At 44.9% G+C, this 13,486-nt stretch overlaps 1 long non-coding RNA gene across 1 annotated transcript; it reads right to left on the reverse strand.

The window, feature by feature from the left end:
• Window positions 1-3,039: 3,039 nt before the first annotated feature.
• LOC148005242 (uncharacterized) lies at window positions 3,040-4,239 on the reverse strand. Its single transcript, XR_015623479.1, has 2 exons — window positions 3,702-4,239; window positions 3,040-3,590 (listed from the first exon to the last, which is right to left on the reverse strand). It is a non-coding gene; the product is annotated as an uncharacterized LOC148005242 (long non-coding RNA).
• Window positions 4,240-13,486: the final 9,247 nt, after the last annotated feature.

The raw sequence follows: 13,486 nt of genomic DNA on the forward strand, positions 1-13,486 counted from the left end.
CTTTAATAAAGCAGCTCTCTGAGAAGATCCTTGCTTGTTCATATTGTTTTATTGGGGGGTGGATGTGCACAATACACTTCGTTTGGTGTGAACTGGGGATTATATACCTGTTGGTGTAAAGGCATAAGAATATCCAGGAAGGAAAGGTCATTGGCTGAAGGCTAAGACTATCTAGAGACCTTGAGCATGGAGAAGAACTCCACGTGCTATGTTCTGTGACTGTGTTAGGGTCCATGATTCACGGAAGAAGGATACTCCGCACATAAATGTAATCGCAAAGAGGGTTTTATTCTGCAGAAATCCAGCATGCTGTGGCGTCCCATTACCAAGATAGAAAGATAACCAAGTGTGCTCGAAGGCCTGATTAAAAGCACATTAGGGCATTCCTGGGTAGGTGACTCTTATCTTACTCCATCTCTAGGGACATCCCATTACCTTGAGGAGGGGGGCTGGAAACTATTGCTGAGGAAGTGGCTGAGGAAGTCTGGAAACTGCTGCTGACCCATTGTGCTTGCCTTAGATCAGGTGGTGGGGCTGCTTCTGAGGCCTGGACTGACTTTCCCAGTCAGGAACTGCCAGTTTGAAGCCCATCATATCTAGCCTTCTCAACTGAGTGCCTGTGGACCTCTCAGTTGGTGGCCTCAGAGCAGGCATGGGAGGGAGCAGCCTGCTCCTCCACTCCTAGCATCTCAGATCTCTGAGATTCCCGGGGATTGATCACACGCTACTTCACCAGTTCTTATGTCTGTCTGGTAGTGGTCCCACATGCCTTACAGCTTTTGTTATTTCCCAAGAACTACAACACCCAGCATTCCAGAAAGTTACCTCGTCCTTGAGTAGGCAGGGCTTAGAGGTTAACCTTGGGTCTTACTCTACCAAAAGAGTATTGCTAATATAAACTCCCCTGTCCCCCTTTTCTTTTCTCAAATTTCTAAATGGCAAGCTCTTCCCTTGTCTGTCTCTGAAGCAATACTCCATGTATCAAAATTGTGTGGGGTAGTAGTTGGTGAGGAACACACATAATTATGTCAGTCAGAATGACTAAGTCTTTGTATCTAGCTGAACCAGAAAAGCCTCACGCAGAACAAGCTATTTACAATGCAGGTTTCTGTAGAAACGAAGTAAAACCAAGGGGGAAACATGTAAATAAATAACATAAAATCTATTCATATAAAAGCCATACTTCATGATTGAATGACCCAGAATGTGTCAGTTTTTGGAACATATATATGATATATCATATTTGTGGGGTTTTTTTAGGACAGCACGTATAGCTTACAATGTATGGATGAAAATTCTAACTATAGAAAGGGCCCCAGCTAAGCATGTTGGTGAACATCTGTAATCCTAGTGCTCAGGAGGTGGGAGCAAGAGGACAAAGAACTCCAGGTCATTCCAGGCTATATATGGAGTTCAAGGTCAAACTGTTCTAAATGAGAACCCCCCCAGTCAAAAATAGACAAAGGGGGCGGGGGTTGAACTATAACAGAGAATCACTCTAGTGCAACCTAGGCGACAGTTCAGACATTGCTTACTAGTTACAAACTGGACATAACTGGACTAAATCTAACCACAGTCCAGAGTGGAGGCAGTCTGGAGGACAATGGCCAAGACTTTCTACAGACTCAGGTCCAAGGAAAGTTAAGAAACAAGTGGGAGTCAGTTGTAATACATGAACTTTGATAAGAGCCCAATTTTTTAAAAAAAAAATCTGTAAAGAACAATTTGGAGGAATTTGAATATGGACAAGATATTTAATAATATTTTTTGGAGAAATGTACATTTTCTTCAGTGCACGATGACACCTTAGTTGTCTTGAAAAATGCCCTTATTTTGAGAAAGTGAGGGCTGGTGGCAACAATATCCACTATGCCGGCCCTGAAATCTGCCTCTCTTTTAAAAAAAAAATCTAAACAACCAAGTTTGTGCAGACAGACACATACACATAATTAAAAACAACACGTCTCATTTTAAAAACATTTTTTAAAGGGAATGGTTTGAGAAAGCCCAAGTCAAGAGAACCTGGCAAGCACTTGAAAAAGCCAGAACTGGGGGTCAATCTAAGGCCAGTGGGAGAACTGCACCACAAACCTCCAAGCACAAAGAACCCTCCCTTCCAGGGAGGGTAGGGCTAGTTTAGTTCCTGGTGCAACTGCAAGCCAAACTGTCAAACAAAGCCACCTGTGACTCCCAATCGTCCCCCACTGAAAAATCCAGAAAGTCCACTGATCACGGGTCAGCTTGGAGGTCACTTTGCTCCATCAATAATACTCTGCCTAGTTACCATTGTTTGAATCCTGCCCCAATTGTTTACAAGGTATATAACTCCCCGTTAGACTCTGCTCAGGGTGGTCTCCCCTTGAAGTCATGTCAGAATTAAACTCCTCTTGCTTTTGCAAAGATCACTGCCTCCATGAGTCTCATTCAAGAGGTCCTGGAAAAGGTTCAATTCAGACCTCACACACTTAGTGCTCACAAGACCAGGACTCTGTGCAAAACCACCACCCAGGGATGAATCTGCATTCAGAACCATGCCATCCAAAGGCTGTGACTGTCATTGCCAAGACAAACCTTCTATACCTCTAGACTCAGAAAGTACTTTAAAATGCAGTATGAAATATTTTAACAGCCCCCCTGGCAATGGGCAAAGACACACCTTGTTGGTGGCAGTTTCTCATGTCAGTCTGGGGCAGAGCAAATGACAGTTCTTTGTTCACCCTAGTTTGATGCCTGGCTGGTAGCCAAAGCTATCTTATGCCTAGGACTCGGAAAAATCAAATCAAATCAATCCAGGCAGTACAGCACCGTAGGAGGAGGAAGACAGACAGACCTGCGGACCACCATGCCATTCACAGACCTGCGCTCCAGCACATGGCACAGGCCAGACATAGACACCCACTTGCCACCACACCACGCAGCAAAGATGGAGGATGTTACCCAGGGGCCCGCAAGCCATGTGGCCAGCCTGCAGCAAGGGAGAGAGAGGGAAGCGGAGCAGCTTGAGCATTATGAAGAGAGATGGAACTGCAGGCTCAAGGATGGAGACAAGTAGACTGTTGTGAGTGACCAGCCCTGCCGCTGGGTGCAGGAAGAGGTCCCAGCGTGAGACGCTGCTGAGGGCCATGTCTGAGTTCGTGGCTACAAAGACACAGAGGTTGGCGTCGATGTCTGTGGCTCTTATTACCACTAGAGAACGTGAAGATGTTCCTGATGGGTGCAGCAGCTGAGGACCACGTGACGTCCAGGGGTTGTGCAAAACGGGCTCCTCTGCTCCCTGAGCGTGGTACCCTGGAGAGTTGACTCCATCTCTCACCAGCGGCAGCGCTGGGGAGAGCGGGTCCAGCACCTCGTCCAAACGGCATAGAGGAATTGGCCCTGGTGGTAGCCGTGTGGGTGAGCCGGCCAAGGGTGTATGGAAGAGCTGACCTTGCTATTTTTCTGCCATGGGGTGGCATGGGCACAGAGGTGTCTTCCCATCCCCTCGGCACCTCTGGTAGTCAGGAAAGCTGCTCACAGGGTCATGAACACAGGAGAGGTAGCCCTGCTCCTCACCAGCTGCAGTGCTCTGCAGAGTGGGCCGTGCACCTAGCCTGGAGAGTAAAGCAAAGCTGACCCTGGCGGCAGAGACATGGATGAGACAGCCCCCGAGGGTGCAAGGTAGTGTGGGTACAGGGGTGATGCCCTCCCTCTCCCCCACTCACCTCCTGCAGTAGCCAGGAGAGCTGACCCTGGGGGCATGGGAGTCAGAGAGCTAACCCTGCCCTTCATATCTGTAGCACTCAGGAGAGTAGGCCCTGAACCTCATGTGGGCAACACAGTAGAGCTGGCCCTGATGGCGAAGATACTGGTGAGCCAGTACTGCGGGTGTGAGAATAGGAGAGCTGGTCCAGCCCCTCACAGACCGTAGAACTTGGGAGAGTGGGCCCCAAATCTTAACTGGATAACATAGTGGAGCTGATTCGGGACGCGTGGGTGTAGGTGAGCTAGTCCCAGGGTATGAGAGCCGAAGTGCTTCCTGCCAATGGTGGCCTCGCTGGATCAGAACTTGCCCTGGTGGTACAGATGAGAGAAAGCCAGCAGGCTGATCACTCAGCTAGCACTCAGGCCCAGATCCAGAGCTCTGCATTGGCCCACCCCATTATCTATATAATCTGTGGATGGTTGGGACACTTGAAAGGGTCAGTCCTGCTGTTCCAAAGCTGCAGGATCTCCATGACACAGGACAACAGGATAACCGGGAGGAGTCCCTTTGAGGACCCGGTATTGATGTCGTCACAGAAGCCAGAGGCCTCAGACCGGAAGTGGCTCATTGCAATGAATAATATGCAAGTGAAGATGTACGGACAAATGTCCTGCGAGACACCCCCCCCCCCCCAGCCTACAAGATGAGGTATTTTCTTTTTTTTTTTTTTTTTTTTTTTTTTTTTATTAACTTGAGTATTTCTTATATACATTTCGAGTGTTATTCCCTTTCCCGGTTTCCGGGCAAACATCCCCCTCCCCCCTCCCCTTCCTTATGGGTGTTCCCCTCCCAACCCTCCCCCCATTGCCGCCCTCCCCCCATAGACTAGTTCACTGGGGGTTCAGTCTTAGCAGGACCCAGGGCTTCCCCTTCCACTGGTGCTCTTACTAGGATATTCATTGCTACCTATGGGGTCAGAGTCCAGGGTCAGTCCATGTATAGTCTTTAGGTAGTGGCTTAGTCCCTGGAAGCTCTGGTTGCTTGGCATTGTTGTACTTTTGGGGTCTCGAGCCCCTTCAAGCTCTTCCAGTTCTTTCTCTGATTCCTTCAATAGGGGACCTATTCTCAGTTCAGTGGTTTGCTGCTGGCATTCGCCTCTATATTTGCTGTATTCTGGCTGTGTCTCTCAGGAGCGATCTACATCCGGCTCCTGTCGGTCTGCACTTCTTTGCTTCATCCATCTTGTCTAATTGGGTGGCTGTATATGTATGGGCCACATGTGGGGCAGGCTCTGAATGGGTGTTCCTTCAGTCTCTGTTTTAATCTTTGCCTCTCCCTTCCCTGCCAAGGGTATTCTTTTTCCTCATTTAAAGAAGGAGTGAAGCATTCACATTTTGATCATCCGTCTTGAGTTTCCTTTGTTCTAGGGATCTAGGGTAATTCAAGCATTTGGGCTAATAGCCACTTATCAATGAGTGCATACCATGTATGTCTTTCTGTGATTGGGTTAGCTCACTCAGGATGATATTTTCCAGTTCCAACCATTTGCCTACGAATTTCATAAACTCGTTGTTTTTGATAGCTGAGTAATATTCCATTGTGTAGATGTACCACATTTTCTGTATCCATTCCTCTGTTGAAGGGCATCTGGGTTCTTTCCAGTTTCTGGCTATTATAAATAAGGCTGCGATGAACATAGTGGAGCACGTGTCTCTTTTATATGTTGAGGCATCTTTTGGGTATATGCCCAAGAGAGGTATAGCTGGATCCTCAGGCAGTTCAATGTCCAATTTTCTGAGGAACCTCCAGACTGATTTCCAGAATGGTTTTACCAGTCTGCAATCCCACCAACAATGGAGGAGTGTTCCTCTTTCTCCACATCCTCGCCAGCATCTGCTGTCACCTGAGTTTTTGATCTTAGCCAATCGCACTGGTGTGAGGTGAAATCTCAGGGTTGTTTTGATTTGCATTTCCCTTATGACTAAAGATGTTGAACATTTCTTTAGGTGTTTCTCAGCCATTCGGCATTCCTCAGCTGTGAATTCTTTGTTTAGCTCTGAACCCCATTTTTTAATAGGGTTATTTGTTTCCCTGCGGTCTAACTTCTTGAGTTCTTTGTATATTTTGGAAATAAGGCCTCTATCTGTTGTAGGATTGGTAAAGATCTTTTCCCAATCTGTTGGTTGCCGTTTTGTCCTAACCACAGTGTCCTTTGCCTTACAGAAGCTTTGCAGTTTTATGAGATCCCATTTGCCGATTCTTGATCTTAGAGCATAAGCCATTGGTGTTTTGTTCAGGAAATTTTTTCCAGTGCCCATGTGTTCCAGATCCTTCCCTAGTTTTTCTTCTATTAGTTTGAGTGTGTCTGGTTTGATGTGGAGGTCCTTGATCCACTTGGACTTAAGCTTTGTACAGGGTGATAAGGATGGATCGATCTGCATTCTTCTACATGTTGCCCTCCAGTTGAACCAGCACCATTTGCTGAAAATGCTATCTTTTTTCCATTGGATGGTTTTGGCTCCTTTGTCAAAAATCAAGTGACCATAGGTGTGTGGGTTCATTTCTGGGTCTTCAATTCTATTCCATTGGTCTATCTGTCTGTCTCTGTACCAATACCATGCAGTTTTTATCACTATTGCTCTGTAATACTGCTTGAGTTCAGGGATAGTGATTCCCCCTGAAGTCCTTTTATTGTTGAGGATAGCTTTAGCTATCCTGGGTTTTTTGTTATTCCAGATGAATTTGCAAATTGTTCTGTCTAACTCTTTGAAGAATTGGATTGGTATTTTGATGGGGATTGCATTGAATCTGTAGATTGCTTTTGGTAAAATGGCCATTTTTACCATATTAATCCTGCCAATCCATGAGCATGGGAGATCTTTCCATCTTCTGAGGTCTTCTTCAATTTCTTTCCTCAGTGTCTTGAAGTTCTTATTGTACAGATCTTTTACTTGCTTGGTTAAAGTCACACCGAGGTACTTTATATTATTTGGGTCTATTATGAAGGGTGTCGTTTCCCTAATTTCTTTCTCGGCTTGTTTCTCTTTTGTATAGAGGAAGGCAACTGATTTATTTGAGTTAATTTTATACCCAGCCACTTTGCTGAAGTTGTTTATCAGCTTTAGTAGTTCTCTGGTGGAACTTTTGGGATCACTTAAATATACTATCATGTCATCTGCAAATAGTGATATTTTGACCTCTTCTTTTCCGATCTGTATCCCTTTGATCTCCTTTTGTTGTCTGATTGCTCTGGCTAGAACTTCAAGAACTATATTGAATAAGTAGGGAGAGAGTGGGCAGCCTTGTCTAGTCCCTGATTTTAGTGGGATTGCTTCAAGTTTCTCTCCATTTAGTTTAATGTTAGCAACTGGTTTGCTGTATATGGCTTTTACTATGTTTAGGTATGGGCCTTGAATTCCTATTCTTTCCAGGACTTTTATCATGAAGGGGTGTTGAATTTTGTCAAATGCTTTCTCAGCATCTAATGAAATGATCATGTGGTTCTGTTCTTTCAGTTTGTTTATATAATGGATCACGTTGATGGTTTTCCGTATATTAAACCATCCCTGCATGCCTGGGATGAAGCCTACTTGATCATGGTGGATGATTGTTTTGATGTGCTCTTGAATTCGGTTTGCCAGAATTTTATTGAGTATTTTTGCGTCGATATTCATAAGGGAAATTGGTCTGAAGTTCTCTTTCTTTGTTGTGTCTTTGTGTGGTTTAGGTATAAGAGTAATTGTGGCTTCGTAGAAGGAATTCGGTAGGGCTCCATCTGTTTCAATTTTGTGGAATAGTTTGGATAATATTGGTATGAGGTCTTCTATGAAGGTTTGATAGAATTCTGCACTAAACCCGTCTGGACCTGGGCTCTTTTTGGTTGGGAGACCTTTAATGACTGCTTCTATTTCCTTAGGAGTTATGGGGTTGTTTAACTGGTTTATCTGTTCCTGATTTAACTTCGATACCTGGTATCTGTCTAGGAAATTGTCCATTTCCTGAAGATTTTCAAATTTTGTTGAATATAGGTTTTTATAGTAAGATCTGATGATTTTTTGAATTTCCTCCGAATCTGTAGTTATGTCTCCCTTTTCATTTCTGATTTTGTTAATTTGGACACACTCTCTGTGTCCTCTCGTTAGTCTGGCTAAGGGTTTATCTATCTTGTTGATTTTCTCAAAGAACCAACTTTTGGTTCTGTTGATTCTTTCTATGGTCCTTTTTGTTTCTACTTGGTTGATTTCAGCTCTGAGTTTGATTATTTCCTGCCTTCTACTCCTCCTGGGTGTATTTGCTTCTTTTTGTTCTAGAGCTTTTAGGTGTGCTGTCAAGCTGCTGACATATGCTCTTTCCTGTTTCTTTCTGCAGGCACTCAGCGCTATGAGTTTTCCTCTTAGCACAGCTTTCATTGTGTCCCATAAGTTTGAGTATGTTGTATCTTCATTTTCATTAAATTCTAAAAAGTTTTTAATTTCTTTCTTTATTTCTTCCTTGACCAGGTTATCATTGAGTAGAGCATTGTTCAATTTCCACGTATATGTGGGCATTCTTCCCTTATTGTTATTGAAGACCAGTTTTAGGCCGTGGTGGTCCGATAGCACGCATGGGATTATTTCTATCTTTCTGTACCTGTTGAGGCCCGTTTTTTGACCAATTATATGGTCAATTTTGGAGAAAGTACCATGAGGAGCTGAGAAGAAGGTATATCCTTTTGCTTTAGGATAGAATGTTCTATAAATATCCGTTAAGTCCATTTGGCTCATGACTTCTCTTAGTCTGTCTACATCACTGTTTAATTTCTGTTTCCATGATCTGTCCATTGATGAGAGTGGGGTGTTGAAATCTCCCACTATTATTGTGTGAGGTGCAATGTGTGTTTTGAGCTTTAGTAAGGTTTCTTTTACGTATGTAGGTGCCCTTGTATTTGGGGCATAGATATTTAGGATTGAGAGTTCATCTTTGGTTGATTTTTCCTTTGATGAATATGAAGTGTCCTTCCTTATCTTTTTTGATGACTTTTAGTTGGAAATTGATTTTATTTGATATTAGAATGGCTACTCCAGCTTGCTTCTTCTGACCATTTGCTTGGAAAGTTGTTTTCCAGCCTTTCACTCTGAGGTAGTGTCTGTCTTTGTCTCTGAGGTGTGTTTCCTGTAGGCAGCAGAATGCAGGGTCCTCGTTGCGTATCCAGTTTGTTAATCTATGTCTTTTTATTGGGGAGTTGAGGCCATTGATATTGAGAGATATTAAGGAATAGTGATTATTGCTTCCCGTTATATTCATATTTGATGTGAGGTTATGTTTGTGTGCTTTCATTCTCTTTGTTTTGTTGCCAAGACGATTAGTTTCTTGCTTCTTCTAGGGTATAGCTTGCCTCCTTATGTTGGGCTTTACCATTTATTATCCTTTGTAGTGCTGGATTTGTAGAAAGATATTGTGTAAATTTGGTTTTGTCATGGAATATCTTGGTTTCTCCATCAATGTTAATTGAGAGTTTTGCTGGATACAGTAACCTGGGCTGGCATTTGTGTTCTCTTAGGGTCTGTATAACATCAGTCCAGGATCTTCTGGCCTTCATAGTTTCTGGCGAGAAGTCTGGTGTGATTCTGATAGGTCTCCCTTTATATGTTACTTGACCTTTTTCCCTTACTGCTTTTAATATTCTTTCTTTATTTTGTGCGTTTTGTGTTTTGACAATTATGTGACGGGAGGTGTTTCTTTTCTGGTCCAATCTATTTGGAGTTCTGTAGGCTTCCTGTATGTCTATGGGTATCTCTTTTTTTAGGTTAGGGAAGTTTTCTTCTATGATTTTGTTGAAGATATTTACTGGTCCTTTGAGCTGGGAGTCTTCACTCTCTTCTATACCTATTATCCTTAGGTTTGATCTTCTCATTGAATCCTGGATTTCCTGTATGTTTTGGACCAGTAGCTTTTTCCGCTTTACATTATCTTTGACAGTTGAGTCAATGATTTCTATGGAATCTTCTGCTCCTGAGATTCTCTCTTCCATCTCTTGTATTCTGTTGGTGAAGCTTGTATCTACAGCTCCTTGTCTCTTCTTTTGGTTTTCTATATCCAGGGTTGTTTCCATGTGTTCTTTCTTGATTGCTTCTATTTCCATTTTTAATTCCTTCAACTGTTTGATTGTGTTTTCCTGGAATTCTTTCAGGGATTTTTGCGATTCCTCTCTGTAGGCTTTTACTTGTTTATTAATGTTTTCCTGTGCTTCCCTAAGTGTGTTCAGGTCTTTCCTGAAGTCCTCCAGCATCATGATCAAATATGATTTTGAAACTAGATCTTGCTTTTCTGGTGTGTTTGGATATTCCATGTTTGTTTTGGTGGGAGAATTGGGCTCCGATGATGGCATGTAGTCTTGGTTTCTGTTGCTTGGGTTCCTGCGCTTGCCTCTCGCCATCAGATTATCTCTAGTGTTACTTTGTTCTGCTATTTCTGACAGTGGCTAGACTGTCCTATAAGCCTGTGTGTCAGGAGTGCTGTAGACCTGTTTTCCTCTCTTTCAGTCAGTTATGGGGACAGAGTGTTCTGCTTTCGGGCGTGTAGTTTTTCCTCTCTACAGGTCTTCAGCTGTTCCTGTGGGCCTGTGTCTTGAGTTCACCAGGCAGCTTTCTTGCAGCAGAAAATTTGGTCTTACCTGTGGTCCCGAGGCTCAGGTTTGCTCGTGGGGTGCTGTCCAGGGGCTCTCTGCAGCGGCAGCAACCAGGAAGACCTGTGCCGCCCCTTCCGGGAGCTTCAGTGCACCAGGGTTCCAGATGGTCTTTGGCTTTTTCCTCTGGCGTCCGAGATGTGTGTGCAGGGAGCAGTCTCTTCTGGTTTCCCAGGCTTGTCTGCCTCTCTGAAGGTTTAGCTCTCCCTCCCACGGGATTTGGGTGCAGAGAACTGTTTATCCGGTCTGTTTCTTTCAGGTTCCGGCAGTGTCTCTGGCAGGGGTCCTGCTGCTCCTGGGCCCTCCCCCACGGGAGCCCAGAGGCCTTATACAGTTTCCTCTTGGGCCAGGGATGTGGGCAGGGGTGAGCAGTGTTGGTGGTCTCTTCCGCTCTGCAGCCTCAGGAGTGCCCACCTGACCAGGCGGTTGGGTCTCTCTCTCACCGGGTCTGGGAGCAGAGAGCTGCTGCGGGCCGAGATCCGCGGTTGTGGGACTTCCGGTAAACACAGAACGTGCCCGGTTCTAGAGAAATTCTGCTTCCGTGTGTCCCAAGCTCACCAGGCAGCTTTCTTGCAGCAGAAAATTTGGTCTTACCTGTGGTCCCGAGGCTCAAGTTCGCTCGTGGGGTGCTGCCCAGGGGCTCTCTGCAGCGGCAGCAACCAGGAAGACCTGTGCCGCCCCTTCCGGGAGCTTCAGTGCACCAGGGTTCCAGATGGTCTTTGGCTTTTTCCTCTGGCGTCCAAGATGTGTGTGCAGGGAGCAGTCTCTTCTGGTTTCCCAGGCCTGTCTGCCTCTCTGAAGGTTTAGCTCTCCCTCCCACGGGATTTGGGTGCAGAGAACTGTTTATCCGGTCTGTTTCCTTCAGGGTCCGGCGGTGTCTCTGGCCAAGATGAGGTATTTTCTATGCTTTGTTTTTGTTGTTGCTGCCGTGTGTGTGTGTGTGTGTGTGTGTGTGTGTGTGTGTGTGTGTGTGTGATTTGGAGGGCGAGGTTGCAAGGGCAAAGGGCAGATATGAGGGGAGAGAAGGATGAGTGGGACTGGGGTGCATGATGTAAAACTTGCAAAATCAATTTTTAAAAAGTTTAAAAATATTAACAGGATTGGTTTCTTTAAAATATTATTACCTTTTTAGTTGAGTAAAAGCCATTTGCTGACTTTTGTTGTATATACAGTCTTGGTACGGTATAAAACTAGGGCTCATAGCTGCTTCTGAGACGGGCTCTTGCTATGCAATCCTGGCTGACCTGGAACTCAAGAGACTCCTGCCTCAGCTTCCAGAGTGCTGAGATTTCAGATTTGCATACCATGGTGTCTATTAGCCATTTCCTTCTTTCTCTCTCTCTCTCTCTCTCTCTCTCTCTCTCTCTCTCTCTCTTTCTCTTTTTTTTTTTTTTTTTTTTTTTGAGGGGGAAGTGTTCAATGTAGTTCTAGCTGCTCCTGCCTCTGTCTCCCAAGGGCTGTGTATGACTAAAAGCACACACCATCAAGCCCAGCCGTGAAAGCTAGTTTCTTTAAATCACATAATTGAGCAAATACCATGACTAGCATTTAACAGGCCTCAAAGGAAGGGCTTGCTGTGGCAACACTGAGGACTTGATTCTAGGCAGCACTGAGAAAGTCCCTGAAGGAAACCTGACACCGGAAGGCTAAACTGGTACCCTCACTTAACAGGTAAGGTCAGAGGGCACTTCCTGCAACTGGAGCTGTCTGCCCCTACGTATTCCCTCACAACCACGTAGGACAAGAGTCCAGCAGACAACAAGCCAGGAAACCAGACCACCAGGTCAAGGTTTTCAAGGTCTTACTCAGAGGTTTCTTTCCCTTCAGTTGTTATCCAGAGCAAGTGCCTGCTAGGCAATGTTGCTGACTGGGTAGTACTTGCCTGGCTTTTAGGAAGGGCGTAATCAGAGACAGATCTCAAGGCCCTATGAGAGGAGTGGGAAGGGCAAGGAGAACAGTGGGGGTGGGGGTCACCCAGTATTCTGTTGTAAGGGACAAGGAGTTAGTCATACAGTGGAGATGACAGATAAGAAATGAAATGGGGAAAAGAAAGAAATTAAGTAAAAAAAAAAAAAAAAAAAAAAAAAAAAAAAAAAAAACCTCCTAAGTCCCTTGCATGGGAACAGCAGGCAATTATTTAAAGCACAAAGGCAGTAATTTAGATCCAAAATGTCATCACCATTAATTTTAAGTTTTATTGTAGTCTGTTAGGGGCGAATTCCTGGGGATTATGAATAAAATCTTCTTGAAGTGGAAGCTGCAGAAACAATTGACATTTCCACACTCCTTGAGGAGCAGGGTTTTGAGGAAAATGCCTTTTCTGGGAGAGATCTGAGCATCACTGTCTGAAGAGCTAATACCCACCCTTTGCCTCATGCCGGCCTCATTAATCAGCTCCATTGTGATAATGCCCCCACACGCAATTACGTGGCATACATCACGCTTAATATTTAAAACTATGTTGTTACCCCTTATTTTGGCTGTGGTCATAGAGTACTCCAGTTCAAGTACACATGTCAGTTTTCCATGGATTTTTCTTCTATATCTGTAGCCTGATAGTGAATTAGTAACTTTCTGTGTTAAAGCCACGGCCTGTTGCTGTACTGGCTACTTTTTAATGCCATCTTGACACAAGCCAGCATCATTTTGGAAGAAAGAAACTAAGTTGAGAAAATGCCCCTTCCAGATTGGTCTGTGGGCAAGCCCGTGGTGCATTTTCTTGACTGACAACTGATGTGAAAGAGCCCCCACTCACTGTAGACGGGACTACTCCTGAGCTGTACCCCTGTGGTGTGTACAGGTTGTAAAACACACTCACAGGGAGCCAGCCAGTGAGCAGCACTCCCCCGTGGTCTGTGTGTCCCTGTCCAGTTTAAGTTTCTGCGCTGGCTTCCCTCAGTGATGACAGTGTCCTGTAGCTGTGAGCTGAAACCAACCCCTTTCTCTCCAAGATGCTTTTTGGTCACAGTGTTTTATTGCAGCTATAAAAACCCTAAGTGTGATGGTTTGTATATGCCTGCCTGCCTGCCTGCCTGCCTGCCTGCCTGCCTGCCTGCCTGCCTGCCTGCTTGCTTTTGTCCCCCACTTGCTTTGAAACATGGTCTCACCACCTACAACAGGCTGGCTTCAAACTCCTGATC

This window comes from Rattus norvegicus, chromosome 6, assembly GCF_021556685.1.
Source record: "Rattus norvegicus strain SHRSP/BbbUtx chromosome 6, alternate assembly SHRSP_T2T, whole genome shotgun sequence".
In the NCBI taxonomy this organism is placed as follows: Eukaryota; Metazoa; Chordata; class Mammalia; order Rodentia; family Muridae; genus Rattus; species Rattus norvegicus.